This window comes from Macaca nemestrina, chromosome 10 (assembly GCF_043159975.1).
Source record: "Macaca nemestrina isolate mMacNem1 chromosome 10, mMacNem.hap1, whole genome shotgun sequence".
Lineage (NCBI taxonomy): Eukaryota > Metazoa > Chordata > Mammalia > Primates > Cercopithecidae > Macaca > Macaca nemestrina.
This window is the reverse complement of record NC_092134.1, coordinates 23,174,923-23,196,738: the sequence shown is the minus strand read 5'-3', so window position 1 is coordinate 23,196,738 and position 21,816 is coordinate 23,174,923. Positions and strand designations below refer to the sequence as shown.

Genomic DNA, 21,816 nt, shown 5'->3' with positions numbered 1-21,816 from the left:
ACCCCATCTCTACTATAAATACAAAAGTTAGCCAGACATGATGGCAGGCACCTGTAGTCCCAGCTACTCGGGAGGCTGAGGCAGGAGAATTGCTTGAACCTGGGAGGCAGAGGTTGCAGTGAGCTGAGATCATGCCACTGCACTCCAGCCTGGGCAACAGAGTGAGACTCTGTCTCAAAAAAAAGGAAAAAAAGAAAAAGAAAAAGAGAAAATAAATGCCGTGCAGAACCTAGTGAAAGTGAAACCAAAAATCAACAAGTTTCCAGCCCTTATTTTTCTCCCTCTAGAAAGAGCTAGGGATCAGGAATCTCAAGTTTGGATGTCACTTTGTCCAAAGCTAACTCTGCCCTTGAGCAAATCCCTTCCCCTCTCTGTGCCTTAGTTTTCCAGGAATCCCTTTGTAAAGACCCTTTCCTCTCTGAAACCATAATGGTACTGCTACTACTGACCAGCAGAGGGCAGCGATGCACCAACATTCTCTATGGATCTGGGTTGCTTTTGTCTGGCCTTGGACAAGAACATTGAAATAATTAGTGGTCTGTGTCACTCTTCTTCAAAGAGCCTTATTTTATCCTCAGTGCATAGTCAGAACAAGGTCTTGCCACAGTGCACAGATGAGGAAGTAGAGCCTCAGAAGCATAAGAAACTTAACAACCAGTAATTTTGGTCACACCACATCCTAAATTTAGACTATCAGAATGGTATGAACACATTGCTGTATGTCTGGGCTGCGTGGCATTGATAATCCATTACCTGCTTTATGGTTCATGAAGCACTTTCTGATCCTCGATATCAGAATTCTCATCTTATTCTCCTCCAGTTTACAGGTGAGCAAACAGTGGCTTCTAGAGGTTATGTCATTTGGCCTAGCATTTTCTTGTTCTTTTTTTTCTCCAGATGTTTTTTGTTTGTTTTGAGACAGAGTCTTGCTCTGTCACCCAGGCTGGAGTGCAGTGGTGCAATCTCGGCTTAGTGCAACCTCTACCTCCTGGGTTCAAGCGATTCTCATGCCTCAGCCTCCTGAGTAGGTGGGACTACAGGCATGAGCCACCATGCCTGGCTCATTTTTGTATTTTTAGTAGAGACAGGGTTTCACCATGTTGGCCAGGTTGGTCTCAAACTCCTGACATCAGGTGATACACCTGCCTCAGCCTCCCAAAGTGCTGGGATTACAGGTGTGAGCCACCGAACTCCGCCTCTCCAGGTTTTATTTATTTATTTTAGCAACAGGGTCTCACTATGTTGCCCAGGCTGGCCTGGAACTCCTGGCCACCCAGGATCCTCCCACCTTGGCCTCCCAAGTAGCTGGGATTTACAGCAGTGAGCCACTGCACCCGGCACTAGCATGTTCACAATCAGCTCCATCTTAGAGACTAGTTGACTCGATTCACTGCAACCTCCACCTCCCAGGTTCAAGTGATTCTTCTGCCTCAGCCTCCCAAGTAGCTGGACTACAGGTGTGCACCACCATATATATATATATTTTTTATTTAGACAGAGTTTTGCTCTTGTCACCCAGGCTAGAGTGCAGTGGCACGATCTCGGCTCACTGCAACCTCTGCCTCCTGGGTTCAAGCAATTCTCCTGCCTCAGCCTCCTAAGTAGCTTGGATTACAGGCGCCCGCCACCACGCCTGACTAATTTTTGTATTTTTAGTAGAGACGGGGTTTCACCATGTTGGCCAGGCTGGTCTGGAACTCCTGACCTCAGGTGATCTACCCACCTCTGCCTCCCAAAGTGCTGGGATTACACATGTGAGCCACCACGCTCAGCCTTGTTTGTTGTTTTGATCTGTTTGGGTGTGCTATGGCATCAACAGACTCCAGGGTTGGATAAGATGCTGTAACAAAGTGCAACTCAAATTAGCTTAAACACGCAAACATTAGGAAAATTTCACCTTACCTAACAAGTAAACTGCAAGGTAGCAAAGGTAGCCACTAAACAACATCAGCAGCTTCACTCCATTGTTTCACCTTCATCACGATGGGCAAAAGTGCCCTTGAGTGTGGGTCCCCCTCATGGATACAAGATGGCAACTGCATTCCCAAGCATGGCAGCCAAGGGGGGCAACACCCAAAGGAAGATGAAAGGCCTTTTCCTTGTGTCTTTTTATAAAAGGAACTACCCACCCCAGCTGATTTGCTCTCACATCTCATTGGCCAGAAATGGATCACATGGCCCTGCCTAAACCAATCACTAGCCAGGGAATGAGAATGACATGAAGGCTTAGGCCTCTGGTTCTCAACCAGCGGTGATTTTATCCTGGAGGGGACATTTGGTACTATTTGCTCATATTTTTGATGGTCACAACTGAGGGCAGGATACTACCAGCATCTACTGAGTAGAGGTCAGGGATGCTACTAAAACCTTACGATGCAGGACAGCCCCACAGCAAAGAATTATCTGGCCTTTAAAAAAAAAAAAAAAAATTTGTGTGAGACAGGGGTCTCGCTATGTTGCCCAGGCTGGTCTTCAACTCCTGGCCTCAAGCAATCCTTTTACCTTGGCCTTCCAAAGTGCTGGGAATCCGTGCGTGAGCCACTGCGCCTGGCCTTATCTGGCCTAAAATGTCAGCAGTGTTGTAGTTGAGAAACCCTGGCACAGACCGATTCACTAGAGGGTTCTTTCTCTAGTGCAGGGCTTGGGGCTGGTATCTGTCTTCCATGAAACACATAACTACAGGGAGGAGGGAGGACACCACACAAATTGAGGTTCAGAGAATGTGAAAGAAGAACGTCGGGGGGCTGGCTTTTGGGAAGGGGACCAACAGTCTCTGTTCTAAGCCCTGATGCTGTGAATGTAGCTCCCAGCAGGCTCTAAGGAGCTCTGATGCTGTGTGCCTTGCTGCTAGGAGTTAGGAATAGCACAGAACCAACACTTGGCCCTTGCCCTCACGTTGCTTATAGGCCAGCTGTTTAAACCAGACTGGCATTACTTCCTTTTTGCTACTATCATTTATAGTGTTTCCTCATGGTAGAAAATACAGAAAGGAATATGGAAACAAAGCCAAAGTCGTTCATACTCCCAGCACTCAGAGAGAGTCACACTAACATTTTTTTTGTTTGTTTCCTTCCAAACTTGGCACTGTTTTCTAATTATCGCAATCCACACAAATTATCTCCTCATTCTTTCATTCAGTCCACAGCTATAGAGCTGAGTGCTGGTGTGTGTGGTTCAGATTCTCACTGTGCTGAGAGTACCCAGAAGAACAAGTTCACTGGAGTTCAGAGCAGTTGGATGTGCGAGACTTTACTTGGGCAACCTGAACGGAGAAAGAGGGAATAAGGATGGCTCCCACAGAGCAGAAGGGCCTGCACCAGGAAGATTCCAGGTATTGTAGATATCTCGTTCTTTGTCTTATTCAGCATTCATTCCCCACTTCTTTTTTTTCCTTTTTCTTTCTTTCTTTTTTTTCTTTTCTTTTCTTTTTTTTTTTTTAAGACGGAGTCTTACTCTGTCACCCAGGCTCGAGTGCAGTGGTGCGATCTCATTTCACTGCAGTGTCCACCTCTGGGGTTCAAGTGATTTTCCTGCCTCAGCCTCCTGAGTAGCTGGGAAGGCGCGTGCCACCACGCCCGGCTAATTTTTGTATTTTTAGTAGAGATGGGGTTTCACCATATTGGCCAGGCTGGTCTTGAACTCCTGACCTCAGGTGACCCGCCCACTTCGGCCTCCAAAAGTGCTGGGATTAAAGGCGTGAGCTACCGTCCTGGCCTCATTCCCCACTTCTGAGAAGAGCACCTGGCTTTCCTTTGGAGGAGTCATTCCTTCCCCACCATCGGCCCTCAGCTCCTGCTTGGGTGCAGCTAACCCTACCCCCTGGTTCCAGGTGGTCACATGACCCAACTCTCATCAATCCCTCCCACCAGTGATTGTCTCACAGCTGGGCACATGACTAGATCAGGCCAATCAAGACCAAGGAGACTCTGTTCCGTTTGTGGGGCCTGTCTAGAAAGGGAAGCTCTCTCTCCATTGGATTTGGAGCAGTTAGGATGAAACCTGGAGCTGGTGGCTGGTTTGCTATCAGGAGCAGAAAGAGGATACTTGGAAATAACGCCAACACGGTAAAGGGAAGAGCTGAGAGATGGAGGAAGAGTGACCACCCTGAGGGAAACCTTGGCGCTTCCCCAGCCAGTTGTATTGAAGTCCATGGCTTCTACGGATTTCCAGTTACGTAATCGAATCAATTGCCTTTTTTGCCTTAAGCCAGTTTCAGTTAACTTTCTGTCTTTTGCAACTGAAAGTTCAGACGTACTTTGTTTCCTAGAGTAATGGAAAAAATGGACTCAGAGTCAAGAAGGACTTTGCTCTGCCATTAACCAGCTGTGTCCTTGGATAAATCACTTCATCTTCTAGATTCAATTATCTAGAATGAAGGAAATAATACGTTCCTCTTGGGTGGCTGGAATAATTGAATGACCTCCTGTGGCTGGCAGTGCTTTGTGAACGTGAAGGGGAAATACAAATGCAAGGGGTTCTTATGAAATGGCAGAGATAATATTAGGAAAGAGGTTTCAGACGAGCTTAAAAGGATGGCGGGCTCCAAGGTAAACTCAGATGCAGTAGCAATCAGGTGGTGATGGAAGCCTGTGAAGTGGTGGCAGCTATAAGAAAGATCAGGGGCCTTTCTGGTCTACTCTTTCCTTTTCTCTTTGATAAATTTGTGAGACAAAGGAATATCACTGTAAGAAAAATGGCAGCACAAACGTGATGAGCACCATCAACTGACACTGACTTTAGGATCAGAGACAATAGGGAGTGGTGGGGACTGTGGCAGACTGGACAGTGCATGCCCCATTGTAAGCAAGTAGCATTCCTCAGCTCCAGCCAATCTATGCCACACAGTATGGCGAGATTTTCTAATTTTTCTTTTTTTTTCCCTTATCTTTTTTTTTTAAATAGAAAAGTGGGAAATATCTTTTAATGTTTGAGTATTTTCTTAAAATTTTCCTTTTTTTTTTTCTTTTTGAGACAGTTCCTCTGTTGCCCAGGCTGGAGTGCAATGCTACAATCTCAGCTCACTGCAACCTCTGCCTCCTGGGTTCAAGCAATTCTTCTGCCTCAGCCTCCCGAGTAGCTGGAACTACAGGCGCACACCACCACACCTGGCTAATTTTTTTGAGATGGGGTTTCACCATATTGGCTAGGCTGGTCTCGAACTCCTGACCTCAAGTGATCTGCCCACCTTGGCCTCCCAAAGTGCTAGGATTACAGGTTTGAGCCAAGCCACCACATCTGGCCAGATTTTCCATTTTTTTGACTTAACATAATAGTGTAATAAAGAAATATGGCTCCCTTATTAACATAAATATAGTTTTTAAATATTCTTTTCGTGAAGTTAACTGTGTTTATTTAGCCATTTTCTTAGCTTTTGTGATCATGGTTCTTTGAGAATTTTCTTTGTAATTGCTGCAGTGAGCTTGGAGATCACAGATGTATATAATTTAAATATTACTTCTTCAGGTTTATTCTTAGAAGTAGTATTACCGAATCAAAAGTTCTCAATATTTCTCAGGGTATTGGAATTTATACATTGCCTATCAAAACTGTTGTTACTGAAATCTGCATTCATCAGTTCACAGAAATATGCAATCACAGACATCTTTAGATCTATGTCCAGCTGTGTTCATTTCACAAGTTAAGAAATGAAGCCTAAAAATCTGAACCCAGAAGCCAGACCTTCAGACTGCCAGTCAGTTTCCTCCCCCATCCACTCTGATTTATTAAGCAGTCAGGCTGGCCCTTCCTGACCCATCCTACACAGTGGCAGAGCTTTTGCTCCTCTACCTGCTGCAATCTACACTGGTCCCAGCCCCTCATCCAGCTCCCATGGGACGCCAAGCAATACGGAGGTTGGAGTCTGAGAAGCACAGAAATCTCCTGAACCCCACCACGAGTCCACACTAGGCAGCAAGTCCACCACAGGGTCGCAAACCACAAACTGGAAAGAGTAATTTTTCAAGGCAGCCTGGAAATCCAGATTTTTATGTAAAATTCCTCAATTTTATTTATTTTATTTTATTATTTTTTCTTTGAGACAGAGTCTCTCTCTGTCATCCAGGCTAGAGTGCAATGGCACAATCTCGGCTCACTGCAGCCTCCACCTCCCAGGTTCAAGAGATTCTCCTGCCTCAGCCTCCCAAGTAGCTGGGACTACAGGCACACACCACCATGCCCTGCTAATTTTTGTAATTTTAGTAGAGATGAGGTTTCATCATATTGTTCAGGCTGGTCTCAAACTCCTGACCTCTGGTGATCCACCCACCCTGGCCTCCCAAAGTGCTGGGTTTACAGACGTGAGCCACTGCGCCTGGCTAGAGACAGGGTTTCATCATTGTTCAGGCTGGTCTCGAACTCCTGACCTCAGATGATCTGCCTGCCTTGGCCTCCCAAAAATGCCTGAATTTTAAATGTTGGTTCTTTTTTTAAAATACCCTATGAGCCAAGTACAGCTTATCTATCTAATTTAGCTAGTTTGTGGTCCCCTGTGTAGGTGCAGAGATGGATCTTGGGAGAATGAGAGGGTGGCTGGCAGGGAGATGTCCTTACAAGAAAACAAGAAACAGGCAGAGGGTTCACATCCTCTTCTGAAAACAAATGTGTAGCAATTCCATAAACTTTCCTATACATTTATTAAATCCTCACATCAACCCTGTGAGTTAGGGCAGGTTAACTCCATCATGCAAATGGGGAAACCAAGGCCCAGACACCAGCTAACCAGTAGCCCTTCAAGGCTGTGCTCTTTACTTCCTCACTGATGGAACTCAAGTCAGAGCTGACTTTGAAGATCACTAAGAAGCTCAAGACAATGCAAGGAAAATGAACACTTCTGCTTAAAGAACGCCAACCTGGCTTTGCTCCCCACTGCACCACTGGTGCCTTTTTAGTCTCCTTGCTTTAAAGTGAATGTGACCAATGGGCACCACTTTGATGATGTAGCAGCCATGGAGTGCACCGCTCACATCTCCCTTTAGAGAGTCTGTATGGCCGGGCTCAGTGGCTCATGCCTATAATCCCAGCACTTTGGAAGGCTGGAATCACTTGAGGATCACTTAAGGTCAGGAGTTCGAGACCAGCCTGGCCAACATGGTGAAACCCTGGCTCTACTAAAAATACAAAAATTAGCCAGGCATGGTGGCATGCGCCTGTGGTCCCAGCTACTCAGGAGGCTGAGGCATGAGAATCACTTGAACCCAGGAAGCTGAGGCTGCAGTGAGCTGTGATCATGTCACTGCATTCCAGCCTGAGCGACAGAATGAGACCTTGTCTTAAAAAAAAAAAAAAGAGAGAGAGTGAGAGTCTGCACGGAGAGCACGATTGACTCACAGTCCGCATTCCCACTCCTCTGGATCCACCAAGTTCACGCCAAGGCCATATTTCCTCAGATGGCTCCTAGCCAATGACAGCACAGCGGGGGTGGTAGCACAGCCCCACTGCTGCTTACCTGAGATTCATTCTACCAGTGACTTTGTTCAGGAAGCCCTCATCAGTCCAGTCAAAACTTTCTGAGACCTTCATTGCTATCTGCAGCTCCTCTTACTCACTCCTTCCTTCCCTGTCTCTTTCCCCAGGTGTTAATCCAGCATCCCAGTCTGAAGACGTCTGCCCTTTATCCTTCACAGGCATTCCCTTGATCCCCTGCAAGTCTGAGCCTGTCCTGGCATCTGCTTCCCAGAGGATCCAAATTTAACACAGATAACTTCCATTTTGTAGGATGAGATAATGAAGTCTACAACCATCCAAACTCACAATCATCTGTTGTCAAGGAAATACAGTTTCACATTGCAATGGTAAGGACCATGGGCTTTGGATAGACCAGGGTGTGAGTCCTACCCACCAGTGGTATGACCTTTAGGAAATGTCTTAGCCTGCCCTAACCCTCTATTTCTTCATCCATGGAATCAGTGATTCTTAAGTGGGAGCAATTTTGTTTCCTCCAGGACAGTTTGCAATGTCTGGAGACATTTTTTGGTTGTCACAACTAGGGGGAGGGGAATGGTTGCAACTGGCACCTAGTTGGGTAGAAGGCCAGGGACACTGCTAAATATCCTGCAGTGCACACAGCAGCCCCTCCACGACAAAGATTATCCTGCCCAAAATGTCCATAGTGTGGAGGTTGGAAAATTCTGTGTTAAATGGGGATGATACTAGTAAGCTAACTCAAATAACTATTGTGAGGACTCAGTGGGATCATGTGTTCAATATCCCTTGCCTTCCTTGTAAACTCCACAAGGGCAGGAACAAGATGATGTAGATAAATGTTCTGTATCATCAATGACTGGAACATAGAAGGTGTAAAGTAAATTATTAATTGTTGAAATATTTATCAAATGAGTGCAAATCAACAAATGTTAATTGTCATCATCATCGTCACCATTGCCATCTTTCCACCCCCTGACTCAGTGCCTGAGGCATAACAGGTCCTCAATCTTTGTTGAATGAATGCATGAGAAATGAAGGAATATTTACTCATTAACTACTTATCTGTGTGCTTTGGAGAGATATTGGAAACTCTTGAGAAATAGGCCTGGGCATTTCCTTTTTATTTGCAACAAGGAATTTTGTTCGTCAAAGAAATGACTTTAAAGGATTGAGACCGCTGCCAAGCCACAGAGTCGGAATCAAGGGGCCTGACTCAGAGTCATGGAGAGGTTAGGACACACATCTTGCAGGGCTTAGGCAAAAAAGGAAAATGGGCCAGGCTTTGTGCGAACTCACTGTGAAACAAGAGCTGTTTTCAGGGCCCAGGAACACACTCTGTCCCATGTTTAATTTCTTCCATCTGTCTGGTATCTGACCTCTGCTGCCCTTTAAGCCATTGCCACATATTGTCTGCGCACGTTCCCATATAAGGTGATCTCTCTCTCTCTTTCTCTCTTCCCTCTCCTCTCCTCTCTCTCACCCCATCTCTCTCTCTCCCTCTCTTTTCCTCTCCCTCTCTCCGGTTAGCAACACTGACTTCCTCCACCCTGTTCGCCCTCTCTCTGCTTTCCCTGGCAGACTCTGCTGCGAGGATGGATGGCTGGAGAGCAGGAAGGGGCAGGGGTCTGCCAAGGAATGTAACAGGTTTATTTTTGTTCAGGCTGCATTCTTTACCCAGCCTGCAGGCCCCAGCCACTTGGGAATGTCACATGCTGATAAGACAGTGGGGGTGACTGAGATCTGTGGCTCAAATCTGCAACACCCCAGGTGTGAGCCATCATCACAGAGTCGGGGAACTAAGGGTGGGAGGGGCAGGGACTCTGAGGTCATGGGACTTACCTGTTCCCATTGCCTTGTGTCTAATTCCTAGAAAGACAAGTTTGATCCTTCAGGGAAACAATTGCAGAAATTGAGATCCGTAACCACCTAAGCCCATCTCTGGGCAAAATCCAACATCTACAGGAGAGTGGAGAAGAACCAGGTGTCAGGGTGAAATTAACAGCTGTGTGACCTTGAGCAAGTTGCCTGACCTCTCTGACTCTCAGTTTCCTTCTTTGTCAAAATAGTATCAGTGAATCTGTTCTCTAATATATGGTGAAAATACCCTCCCTGAGGGCAGGTATTATTGTCTATTTTGTTTCCTGTTGTTTCACCATCACCTCAAATAGTGCCTGGCACACGGCAGGTGCTCAAATATGTGTTGAGTAAATTAAATGAGATAATGCTTTTAAGTGCTCAGCACCCAAGAAATGAGAGCTGATTCAACAACACCCTACTCAATGACCACAGATATTTATTAAGCACCTCTTAACAGCCAGACCCTATTAGGTGCTGAGGACACAGCAGCAAATGAGACAGACAAGGCCCTTGCCTGCAGGGAACTTGCATTTGAATGGCAGAGATCTATAGTAAAGTAAGCTAAGGTCAGAGAGTACTAAGGGCTATGAAAGAAAATTTTTAAAGGATATTGAAGTGTGTTTTTCCAGCCTTTTGACTATGACTCACAGCAAGAAATATGTTTATCATGTGAACCAATGCACACATATGCATGTTTATTAAAAGGAAAAAAACAACTGTGGTGGACTGTCTGCACCAACATCTGCCAACAACTTCTCCCATTCATAGAATGCACATGTTGCTCCCCCATCAAGAGGTGGAGTCAAGGCTGGGCGCGGTGGCTCATGCCTGTAATCCCAGCACTTTGGGAGGCTGAGGGGGGTGAATTACTTGAGGTCAGGAGTTTGAGACCAGCCTGGCCAACACGGTGAAGGCCCCGTTTCTACTAAAAATATAAAAATTAGCCAGGAGTGGTGGCACATGCTTATAATCCCAGCCACTTGGGAGGCTGAGGCAGGAGAATCGCTTGAACCTGGGAGGTAGAGGTTGCAGTGAGCTAACATTGCACTACTGTACTCCAGCCTGGGTGACAGAGCAAGACTCCATCTCCAAAAGAAAAAGAAAAAGAAGTGGAGTCAAGACCCAGTGCAGAGGCTCACACCTATAAACCCAGAGGGAGGCCGAGGCTGGAGGATTGCTTGAGGCCAGGAGTTTGATACCTACCTGGGTAACAACAAAAAATAATAATAAAAAAAAAAGAAGTGGAGCCAGCTTCCACTTCCCTGTTTTTGTTTGTTTGTTTGTTTTAGAGACAAAGGCTCACTCAGTCACCCAGGCTGGAGTGCAGTGGTGTGATCAAACTCAATGAAGCCTTAAACTCCTAGGCTCAAGTGATCCTCCTGAAACTGGCCCAACACTCCCATAGACTGTTCTTTTGGATAAACGTGGACATTGACCCTTCTGCTATTAAAGCTGTATTTGTTTTATCTGAGGACCTTCAGGCCTCTCAAAAACAAGTACCCAAGCACTGAAATTCACCAGATCAGGGCATCGGATCCCTTCTTGCCCCTCCCTAGTTTTTGTTTTCCCACATGTTGTTACATTTCTTCCCTGCTATATAAACTCCTAATTTTAGTTGGCCAGGGAGTTGGATTTGAGTCTGAGCTCCCATTACTTCAGCTGCAGCACCCGATTAAATCCTTCTTCCTTGGCAATACTTGTCATGTCAGTGATTGACTTTCTGTGCGGCAAGCAGCAGGACCTAGTCTGAACCCCTGGTGTTTCAGTAACACTCCTGCCTTAGCCTCCCGAGTAGCTAGGACTACAGGCATGTGCTGCCACACCTGCTGATTTTTTCATTTTTTTGTAGAGATGGAGTCTCACTATGTTGCCCAGGCTGGTCTTGAACTCCTGGGCTCAAGCTCTCCTACTGCCTCAGCTTCCCAAGGTACTGGGACTATAGGCATGAGCCACCACACCCAGCCTCTCCTTCCCTTAAATCTGGGTGGCTCTTGTGATTTGCACTAGGCAATACGATGCAGTGGAAACAACTTTGTGCGTGTTCTGGGCTTCAGCCTTAAGGGAACTGGCAGCTTCCACTTTTGTGCTCTTGGTATCCAGAACCAGAAAGGAAGCTCAGTTCAGACAACTGAATGATGAGAGGCCACAGGAGAAGGAGAGCTTTCATATGAAGGAGAAGTGGCCACTAACACTAACATCCAGATCCAAGAGGGAGCCACCTTGGATGTTCTAGCCCCACATGGACCTCCAGGTGGATTCAGCCATATGAGTGATCCCAGGAGATACCACGTGGAGCAGAACTGCCCAGCTGAGCCCAGCTAACCCACAGACTTGTGAGAAAAAATGGTTACATATCAATAAATTTGGAGTAGTTTATTAAGAAGCAAAAAGTAGGCTGGGCATGGTGGCTCATGCCTGTAATCCCAGCACTTTAGGAGGCCGAGGCAGGCAGATCACTTGAGGTCAGGAGTTCAATACCAGCCTGGACAACGTGGTGAAACCCCCATCTCTACTAAAAATACGAAAAAGTTAGCTGGGAATGGTGGCTTGTGCCTATAATCCCAGCTACTCAGGAAGCTGAGGCAGGAGATTCGCTGAACCAGGGAGGTGGAGACTACAGTCACCTGAGATTACACCACTGCACTCCAGCCTGGGCCACAGAGGAAGACTCCATCTCAAAAAAAAAAAAAAAGCAAAAACATTTCTGACACAGTAATATTTACCCTCATTCTTGTGTGATATTTTCTGTTTTATTTCATTTCATTTTAAAAGAATGTTAATTGAGACCCACTAAATGGATTTCCATTCCCTCTAATAGGCCATGACTGACAGTCTGAAGAGCACAGTGATGGAGGGTGACTGGTGGGTTGGTTACTTTAAGTAAGAGGAACAGAAAAGACCTTGCTGGCTGGGCATGGTGCCAACGCAGGAGGATCATTTGAGCCCAAGATTTTGAGACCAGCCTGGGCAACATAGCAGGACCATTTTTCTACAAAAAAATTAAAAGTTAGCTGGGCATGGTGGTGGGTGTAGTCCCAGCTACTCAGGAGGTTGAGGAGGATCACTTGAGTCCAAGAGGTCAAGGCTGCAGTGAGCCATGATCATGCCACTGCACTCCAGCTTGGATTAGACCCTGTCTCAAAAAAAAAAAAAAAGAAGAAGAAGAAGAAAAGAAAAGGAAGGAAAGAGAGAGAGGAAGGAAGGAAGGAAGGAAAGGACGGGGAGGAAAGGAAGGAAGGGAAGGAAGGGAATTTTTTTTCCAAAAAATAAATAAATAATTGAGATGAGATTCACATAACATAAAACCAACCATTTTAAAGGGAACAATTCCATGGTAATTAGTACATTAACATATATCGTACAACCACCACCTCTATCTATTTCCAGAACATTTTCATCACCTCAAAAGGAAATGCCTTTTTTTTTGGAGACAGAGTCTTGCTCTGTCACCCAGGCTGGAGTGCAGTGGTACGATCTGGGCTCACTGTAACCTCCACCTCCTGGGTTCAAGCAATTCTTCTGCCTCAGCCTCCCAATTAGCTGGGATTATGGGCCTGCATCACCACACCCAGCTATTTTGTTTTGTATTTTTAGTAGAGACAGAGTTTTGCCATGTTGGTCAGGTTGGTCTCAAACTCCTGACCTCAAGTGATCTGCCTGCTATGGGCTCCCAAAGTGCTGGGATTATAGGCGTGAGCCACTGCACTCGGCCTCAAAAGGAAATTCTGTACTGATTAAGCACTTGCTTTGCATTCTCCCCTCTGCCTGGCCCCTGGCAACCACCAGTCCACATTCTGTCTCTAGGGATTTGCCTATTCTGAGTATTTCATATAACAGGAGTCATACAATGGGTGGCCTTTTGCATTTGGCTTGTTTTGCTCAGCACCATGTTTTCAAGGTTCATATATGCTATAGCATGGACCAGTACTTCATTTCTTTTTATGGCTGAATAATATTGTACTGTATGTATATACCAAGATTTGTTTATTCATTCACCCATTTCCCATCATTTTGAGTCGATCATTTAATCTAGCGCTCTCATAGACCTCGATTTGACATCATCAGCCCCAGGAGGATGAGAAGGTCTTGGCAACATGAAAGACAAAGCCAGTTTATGCCTTGCTGCTCTTGTCCCCTCCCACCAACCTTCTCCTGCATGACTCTCAGCTTCCTGATGGCCCAAAATGCAGCTCCACTGCCGGTTACCCTTAAGTACTCCCCCTGAATTCTATAAATACACCAAACATTCAGCTGGGAAAAAAAGGAACTTGAAAGGCATCTGAAATGAAAATACACTTTTTTCCCCAGCATTGGCCAAGTGTTTTCTCTCCATCTTCCCCCTCTTAGATTTTGGGATAAGCGCTTGGATTTCAAACCATTAGCTGTACCTGGGTGTGAGAAGAGCTTCCTTGGCAAAGCCCTTGTAGGCAGAGAAGTCCAGGCACTGTGTTGATGTGGTCCCTCCCACACAGAAAATCCCTGTGCCTCCCACCTCAGCAGCCTGATTTATCGTTCTTTCGGTCTCTGCTGGGCCAGTTTGGAGCCAGTTTAGGAGGTTGATGAAAATGGCTTTGGAATCAGGCAGACCTATGTTTGAATTTGGCTCAGCCAGCTACCAGTTCTGCCACCTTGGGCCTCTGTTAACTCTCTAGGTCTCAATTTCCTTAATTATTAAATGGAAAAAAAATAATACTGTGGCTGGGTGTGGTGGTTCACGCCTGTAATCCCAGCACCTTGGGAGGCCAAGGTGGGAGAATTGCTTGAGCCCAGGAGTTCAAGACCAGCTTGGGCAACATAGTGAGACCCTGTCTCTAAAGAAAATGCAAAAATTAGCCAGGCATGGTGGTGCTCGCTTGTAGTCCCAGTTATTCAGGAGGCTGAAGCAGAAGGATCTCTTGAGCCCAGGAGGTCAAGGCTGCAGTGAGCCATGATCACACCACTGCACTCCAGTCTGGGTGACAAAGTGAGACTGTCTAGAAAAAGAAAAACAAAAAACTGTCCTTGCAGACTTGTTGTGAAGATTAAATGAGATTATATAGGTCCAGGCAGTGTGCCGAAATGAAATTAGGCCTAACTCACATAATGCCTGGAAATTCAGCTACAAGAGAGCAAGGGCAGCTTGGAAGACATGGGGCTGGATTTGCTGACCCCACAAGGCCTGACTGCCCATCACTTTGATTGTGTAATTTTATCTATAAAGTCAGTCTGCCCCTCCAGATCCACACTGCTGTCACCTTTTTAAAAATTAAATTAATTTTTTTTTTTTTTTTTGAGACAGAGTCTCACTCTGTCACCCAGGCTGGAGTGGCGCAATCTTGACTCACTGCAACCTCCATCTCCTGGGCTCAAGCGATTCTCATGCCTCAGCCTCCCAAGTAGCTGGGATTACAGGCACGTGCCTGCCTGGCTAATTTTTGTATTTTTAGTAGAGACGGGGTTTCACCACGTTGGCCAGGCTGGTCTTGAATTCCTTACCTCAGGTGATCTGCCCACCTCGGCATCCCAAAGTTCTGGGATTACAGATGTGAGCCACTGTGCCTGGCCCCACTGCTGCCATCTTCCTCCTCCTCTTTGTCCAGGGAGGCGCATCTGTATGGATGACCTCAGGGGAGCTCCCTTTCCCTTTGGCTTGCTGTTGGGTTTAGTTAGTGAGGAGCCGGGCAAGAAGAGATCAGAGGATAGGAGAGTGGGATTGGGACTGGCTGTGTCAGAGGCTCTTGCTAGGCAACTGTCTCTGTAGGGCTGACCTGTCAGGCTTTTGGTGCTTGTCCTCTTCTCTTCCTGCTTCAGGCTTAGGAGCAGCAATGGCTGCCTTTGGTGCTAGTCTCTTGGTTGCTCTAAATACTGTCCACACCTTTATAAATAGCCCTTTTTAAAGCTATCCTCAATTGCCCAGAGTGTGCCATCTTTATCCTGCCAGGATGCTGACTAATACAGAGGTTATCAGTTTTAGTCCATGACTCAGATTTGCAAGAGGAAGGACATTATTTTATAACCAACTGAAATCCAATTCTGAGCCCCCATTCTGCTAGGTTGGAGAGAAATGTAGTATCATTTTGAGCATCCTGGGGGATAGCAAGTCCCTGGGCTCTTTTGCAGTGATGTAGCTTTGGGCAACACCTGCAGTCTTCTGTCAGTGGCTCACACTAGTGACTGCTTGGTCACCCATCCTCCCAGGCTGCGGGTCCTTTCAGGTCTAGTGGCATTCATCCTTCCATGTCAGGCCTGCGACAAAGAAAGCTTTGATCAGACTGGAAGGAACTGGACTTACAGTGTGGCCTCCTTAGGGTATTTCTCCCTTCCCAGGAGCTGCTCTTGACTTATCAACTTGTGACCCTTCCCGCTCTCCGTAACATCTGTCTTTTCTCTTCCTACTCTCGTTTTGTCTCATTTTGTTTTGTTCTGTTTTGTGTTGTTTTGAGACAGGGTCTCCCTCTGTTGCCCAGGCTGAAGTGCAGTGGCACAATCCTGGCTCGCTACAGCCGCAACTTCCTAGGCTCAAGGTATCCTCCAGCCTCAGCCTCCCCAATAGCCAAGACTACAGGTGCATGCCACCGCACCTGGCTAACTTTTCATTTTTTGTAGAGATAAGGGTCTCACTGTGTTGCCCAGGCTGGTCTCAAAACCTTGGACTCAAGTGATCCTCCCACCTTGGTCTCCCAAAGTACTGAAATTACAGGTCTCAACCTCCGCACCCAGCCCCATCTTACTCTTGAAGGAACTCCCCTCTCCACTCCCTGCCTTAGGACAACCAGTACAATTGCCCCTAAAGACTTCAGTTTTTCACACGCTTACAGGGTCTGTAGGAAGTACAGATGTACTGAGCGAAGTACAGCTGGATTTTCAACCTGCAGAAGTCAAGACAATAAAAATTGTTTCAAGAGGATAGGAAACAGAAGGAGTACACACATAAATTAAAATTTGAATAAATTCTGACACATATTTGAAGTATTTAGCAAAGTTCCTGACATGTAGTAAGCACTCAGTAAGTGATGATACAATGATAATTTCAGCCCACTAAGAATGTTAGGTGCATCCTGGCTATGCACAGTGGCTCACACCTGTAATCTCAGCACTTTGGGAGGAGTTTGAGACCAGCCTGAGCAACATAGTGAGACCTCACCTCGGAAAAAAAAAAAAAAAAATTATCTGGATGTGGTGGCGCCACCTGTAGTCCCAACTTTTTGGAAGGCTGAGGCCAGGAGGTAGAGGCTGCTGTGAGTTATGATCACGCCACTGCACTCCAGCCTGGGTGACAGAGTGACACCCCGTCACTGAAAAAAAAAGTTAGATGCATCCTGTGTTTCAATCCATACTGATAACCAAGGAGTTAATATGAATTGCATATTATTTTGGCTATTCTACATTGCCCATTAATCTCATCAGCAATTTCTAGCCTTTGTGGAGCATAGCACATTTGTAAATACAAAACCCATTTTATAAAAGTCATCTGAGAAAAATAATAGTACCAGGCACACATTTAAGAAGACCTCTGGAATCTCATCCATTTAAGTTGAGTGTTTCACATATTATTGATCTTTTTATCTTTCAAGAAAGCACATTCTGCTACTAAACATCCCCACAAGATTAAATTGTCAGAACAGAGACCATTTAGGATATCTGCAAAATGCAATTCAGGTTTCCATTCAAATTTAATTTGTTTCCTCTCCAAGTAACCTAGATGGCAAAGGCATTAAATGACAATTAATGGATAACAGAATAACCCACTTCTGAATTTGTTCCTGCGTCTGGGTCATTTTTCCCAGTTTTAAAAGAATTAGATAAAGTGGGCAGCCTGCAGAATAGCCCCAGATGGGATAGCATCTTGAATCCTGGCACTCACTGAATACTCGTGCAGAATCCAGAAATATCTCATGGTCAGGATGAAAGGTCTAAATTTAATACCAAAAACAGAAAATTGGCTTGGCTTCCCTGTACTCTGCACAGGAAAGTTCTTGTTTGGAAGTTCTGAAATGAGAAGGGGTTGGAGACATTTTATTCATGGCCATCATCAGATGTTTGTGGGGGATCCGGAGGGGTCTGCTGTCATCCCAAGACCTCGTTCGGCCCACAATGGAAGACCACATTGAAGAAAGATAATTCGTGGAAGGAAATCAGGGAGAAGCTTCTCATTGATACAGATGCTCTCTGCCATGAGTGCAGGCTCATTCCTTCCTCTTCTGGTTTTTGTTATGCCGCTTTCCAGATTTACCAGCCTTCCCTGACCACCTGTGTGGGAAATCTACTGGTCTGGTTTACATAGCATCTCTATCTCTGATAAGAGGATCCAGCACCTCCTTTGGCTTAGGAAGGGTCTGACACACTTCAGACCAATGAGAGTGGGCCCTGGAAATTTGCTGGAACTATTGAATTAAAAGTTCTGCCTTTTTCTTTTTCTTTCTTTTGTTTTTTATTTGAGATGGGATCTCACTCTGTCACCCAGGTTGGAGTGCAGAGAAGTGATCATGGTTCACTCCTGCCTGGACCTCCTGGGCTCAGGTGATCCTCCCACCTCAGCTTCCTGAGTAGGTGGGACCACAGGTTCGCCCCACCATGCTCAGCTAATTTAAAAAAATTTTTTGTATAGATGGGGTCATGCTGTGTTGGCCAGGCTGGTCTCAAACTCCTAGACACAAGCATCCTCCCACCTCAGCTTCCCAAAGTGCTGGAATTCGGGGGTGAGCTACACTGCACCTGGCCTAGGTTCTACTTTTATGGGGACTGCTAGGCTGGTAGAACATAAGCCTATGGCTACTAGCAGCTCATTCAGAAAAAGGAGGGGTGAGAGACAGAGATGGAGGGAGAAAGAATATCCAGATGATATCATTGAGCTCCTAGGTCAAACCGTACCTGAAGGTAGTAACATTCTTAGATTTCTGTGGCAGCCAAAGCAACTTCATCTTGGATGCTAATCCACCATGTTGATTTCTAATTAACCTCAGTTCCAGGAAGGTCACTAAGATTCCAAGTCTATCTACTGTTTATCTATTGTTCCTCGTTTAAGAGCACATACTCACTGTAAATCTTTCCCTTATGTCAAAGCAACCTTGATGTTATCATACTTATCATAAATCCTACCCTTAAGCATGTATCCTACACATCCCTTCTAAAGCACCTATACCCTTTCCCTGTGATATATAAGTTCTAGGTCTGGGAGGTGATGATTCTGGGACCCACCATCTTGTCTTGCTGTCACCTGAGACACAGACATGGCTTCTGTTCATAAGTCCCTATTAAATGTCTCTCTCTCTCTCTTTTTTCTTTTTTGGTGGAGTCTCGCTCTGTCACCCAGGCTAGAGTGCAGCGGTACGATCTCGGCTCACTGCTACTCCTGGATTCAGGCAATTCTCGTGCCTCAGTCTCCCAAGTAACTGGGATTATAGGCATCTGCCACCATACCCAGCTAATTTTTGTATTTTTTTTTTTTTTTTTTTTTGGAGAGACAAGGTTTTACCATGTGGGCCAGGCTGGTCTTGAACTCCTGACCTCAAGTGATCCTCCTGCCTTGGCCTCCTAAAGTGCTGGGATTATGGGCATGAGCCACTGTGCCCAGCCTAAATGTCTCTTTCTAAGAAGCTGGACTTGTCAGCCTCTTTTTTTCACTTCTCAGCTTCCTCAGGACTTGGGAGTAGGTTTGCATAGGCCTGCTCACCTCAGAACAACTTCACAATTACATGAGATAAATCCTCTTCTCTTTATTTTTTATCTTATAACTAAACTGAGGCTTGAAAAATACACTTTATCAGGAGTAATTTCCCCCCTCTGAATAATCGGACCAAAGGTTTGAAACTGTGGATACTCCTTATTATCTACACAGTTAAATAAGGAGATAAGAAGGGGCAGCTTCAAGTTTTTCTCACCTCCTCCTCACCTCGCCTCACCCTCTCCTCCACTGGAAGATGGTGAACATTTGAAGCCCATCCATGCAAGCAGCATCTTGTTATCAGAGGGCTTCTGGTGAGAAACAGATTGGGGATTCTAGTGCTTTGGTAGCAAGGGATGAGTAGGTTTCAGTAACAGGTCCGTTACATTATAACCAAAAACTACTAAAGGCTCCACATCTTGGGTCCTGTAATCTACAACCATAGGTACCCAACAAGCCAAAAAATAACAAAAATCGAAAGGAAGAGACACTGTAAGAATGAATCCTTTCTGCAGTCCTGCTGATGTATATATCCTGCTCACCCAACCTAGGCAATGGAATCCTTATTCATAAGGGGGCGAAAGTGTGTATACGAATGTTCATAGCAGCATTATTCATAGTAGCAAAAAAGTGGAACCAACTCAAATGTCCAGGAATAGAAAATGCATAAACAAAATGTGGTCTATCCATAGAATGGAATTATTTGGCAATAAAAGGGAATGATGGGCCAGGCATGGTGGCTCACACCTGTAATCCCAGCACTTTGGGAGGCAGAGGTGGACAGATCATGTGAAGCTAGGAGTTCAAGACCAGCCTGGTCAACATGGCAAAACCCCGTCTGTACTAAAAATACAAAAAATTAGCCAGTTGTGGTGGCGCACACCTGTAGTTCCAGTTACTCAGGAGGCTGAGGCAGGAGAATCACTTGAACTCAGGAGGCTTGAACCCAGGAGGCAGTGGTTGCGGTGAGCCACGATTGTGCTACTGCACTCCAGCCTGGGAGACAGAGGGAGACTCCATCTTAAACGACAACAACAACAATAACAACAAAAACCGGGAATGATGTATTGATCCATGTTACTACATGGATGAACCTTAAAAACATTATACTAAGCAAAAGAAGCCAGACACAAAAGACCACATTTTGTATGATTTCATTTATATGAAATGTCCAGAAAAGGCCAATCCATAGAGATGGAAAGTAAATTAGTGGTTGCCTAGGGCTGTGAAATGGGGAGCTTTTCATTGTGAGGGCGATAGCTGAAGGGTACAGGGTTTCTTTTTGGTGTAATAAAAATGTTCTGGGATTAGATAGTGGTGATGGTTGCATAACTTTATGAATATGCTAAAAGCCATTGAATTGTACACTTTTTTTTTTTTTTTTCAGACAGAGTCTCGCTCTGTCTCCCAGGTTTGAGTGCAGTGACGTGATCTTGGCTCACTGCAATCTCTGCCTCCTGGGCTCAAGTGATTCTCCTGTCTCAGCTTCTTGAGTAGCTGGGATTACAGGTGCCCACCACCATGTCTGGCTAATTTTATTTTATTTTATTTTTTGGTATTTTTAGTAGAGAAGGGATTTCATCATATTCACCAGGCTGGTCTTGAACTCCTGGCCTCAGGTGATCCACCCACCTTGGACTCCCAAAGTGCTGGGATTACAGGCATGAACCACCATGCCCAGCCTGAATTGTACACTTTAAATGAGTGAATTGTATGTATGTGAATTATATCTTAATAGCGCTGTTTCAAAAAGAGAGTGAGGAAGGAGTGGGAAGCTTTCAGAAAAGCTGTCACATATGGCTAGAACTTCCCGCCCTCTATTAAAAATGTCAAATATAGTTCAGCCAAAAGGCATTGTTGGGAGCTTACAGAGAAGACTCAACATAGCATCTAAGGAGGGAAAGAAAAGACTTCATGGGTGGCTCAGTTGGGAGGAGATCAGCAATGCCTCTGTTGTTGTGAAATTGTTGCTGAGAATTCCCTCTTAGACCCTTCAATGAATCCACCCAAGGTTTTATCTTAAATGAATCAGGGGGCTGGGTGCAGTGGCTCACACCTGTAATCCAATCACTTTGGGAGGCTGAGACAGGAGAATTGCTTGAGCCCAGGAGGTGGAGGCTGCAGTGAGCTGAGATCGCACCACTGCACTCCAGCCTGGGCGACAGAGTGAGACTCCATCTCCCCCCCTCCCCCCCCCCCCACACACACACAGAATCAGGGAGTGGTAGCTAATCTTCCTTTGGCCTGGGGACCCAATATATGCAGGTCTCTTTTTTACTGTAAGTCGGAACGTAAATTTTTCAATATACAGATTCCAGGAAGCATGCTGACTGGCTTCAAGTTCTTCCCTGTGTTCCAGAGCAACCATATTAAGCATAAAATCTATTCAAGTTTTAGTCCAAAGAGTGGATCCTCTTGCTTATTTGAATTTAGACAGGATTGCAGTCTCATAACTGAAAGGTATAGTGTTTGTAGACCAGTGGCAACAGAGAGAGGAGGAACTAAAAGCTATTAGATAAACCACTCCTATCTAGGATTTCTATAGCCTATACCCATAAACCCTATAGAAGGTGCAAATCTAACCCATCTTTTGTTTCCTTTCCTTTTTTTTTTTTTTTTTTTTGAGACAGAGTCTTACTCTGTTGCCCAGACTGGAGTGCAATGACATGATCTTGGCTCACTGCAACCTCTGCCTCCCAAGTTCAAGTGATTCTCCTGCCTCAGCCTCCCAAATAACTGGGATACAGGCATGCTCCACCACGTCCAGCTAATTTTTTTTTTTTTTTTTTTTTTTTTTTTTTTTTTGAGACGGAGGCTCGCTCTGTCGCCCAGGCTGGAGTGCAGTGGCCGGATCTCAGCTCACTGCAAGCTCCGCCTCCTGGGTTCACGCCATT

General features: G+C 45.5%; 1 protein-coding gene across 1 annotated transcript in view; it reads left to right on the top strand.

Moving 5' to 3' along the window:
• LOC105493429 (intraflagellar transport 81) overlaps nt 1-21,816 on the top strand; it is a 187,213-nt gene that overhangs the window by 17,698 nt on the left and 147,699 nt on the right. Inside the window, exons 2-3 of the mRNA XM_071071129.1 lie at nt 3,139-3,331; nt 7,572-7,790. The gene's annotated coding sequence lies outside the window, so the exon portion shown is untranslated. The remainder of the gene's footprint in view (nt 1-3,138; nt 3,332-7,571; nt 7,791-21,816) is intronic.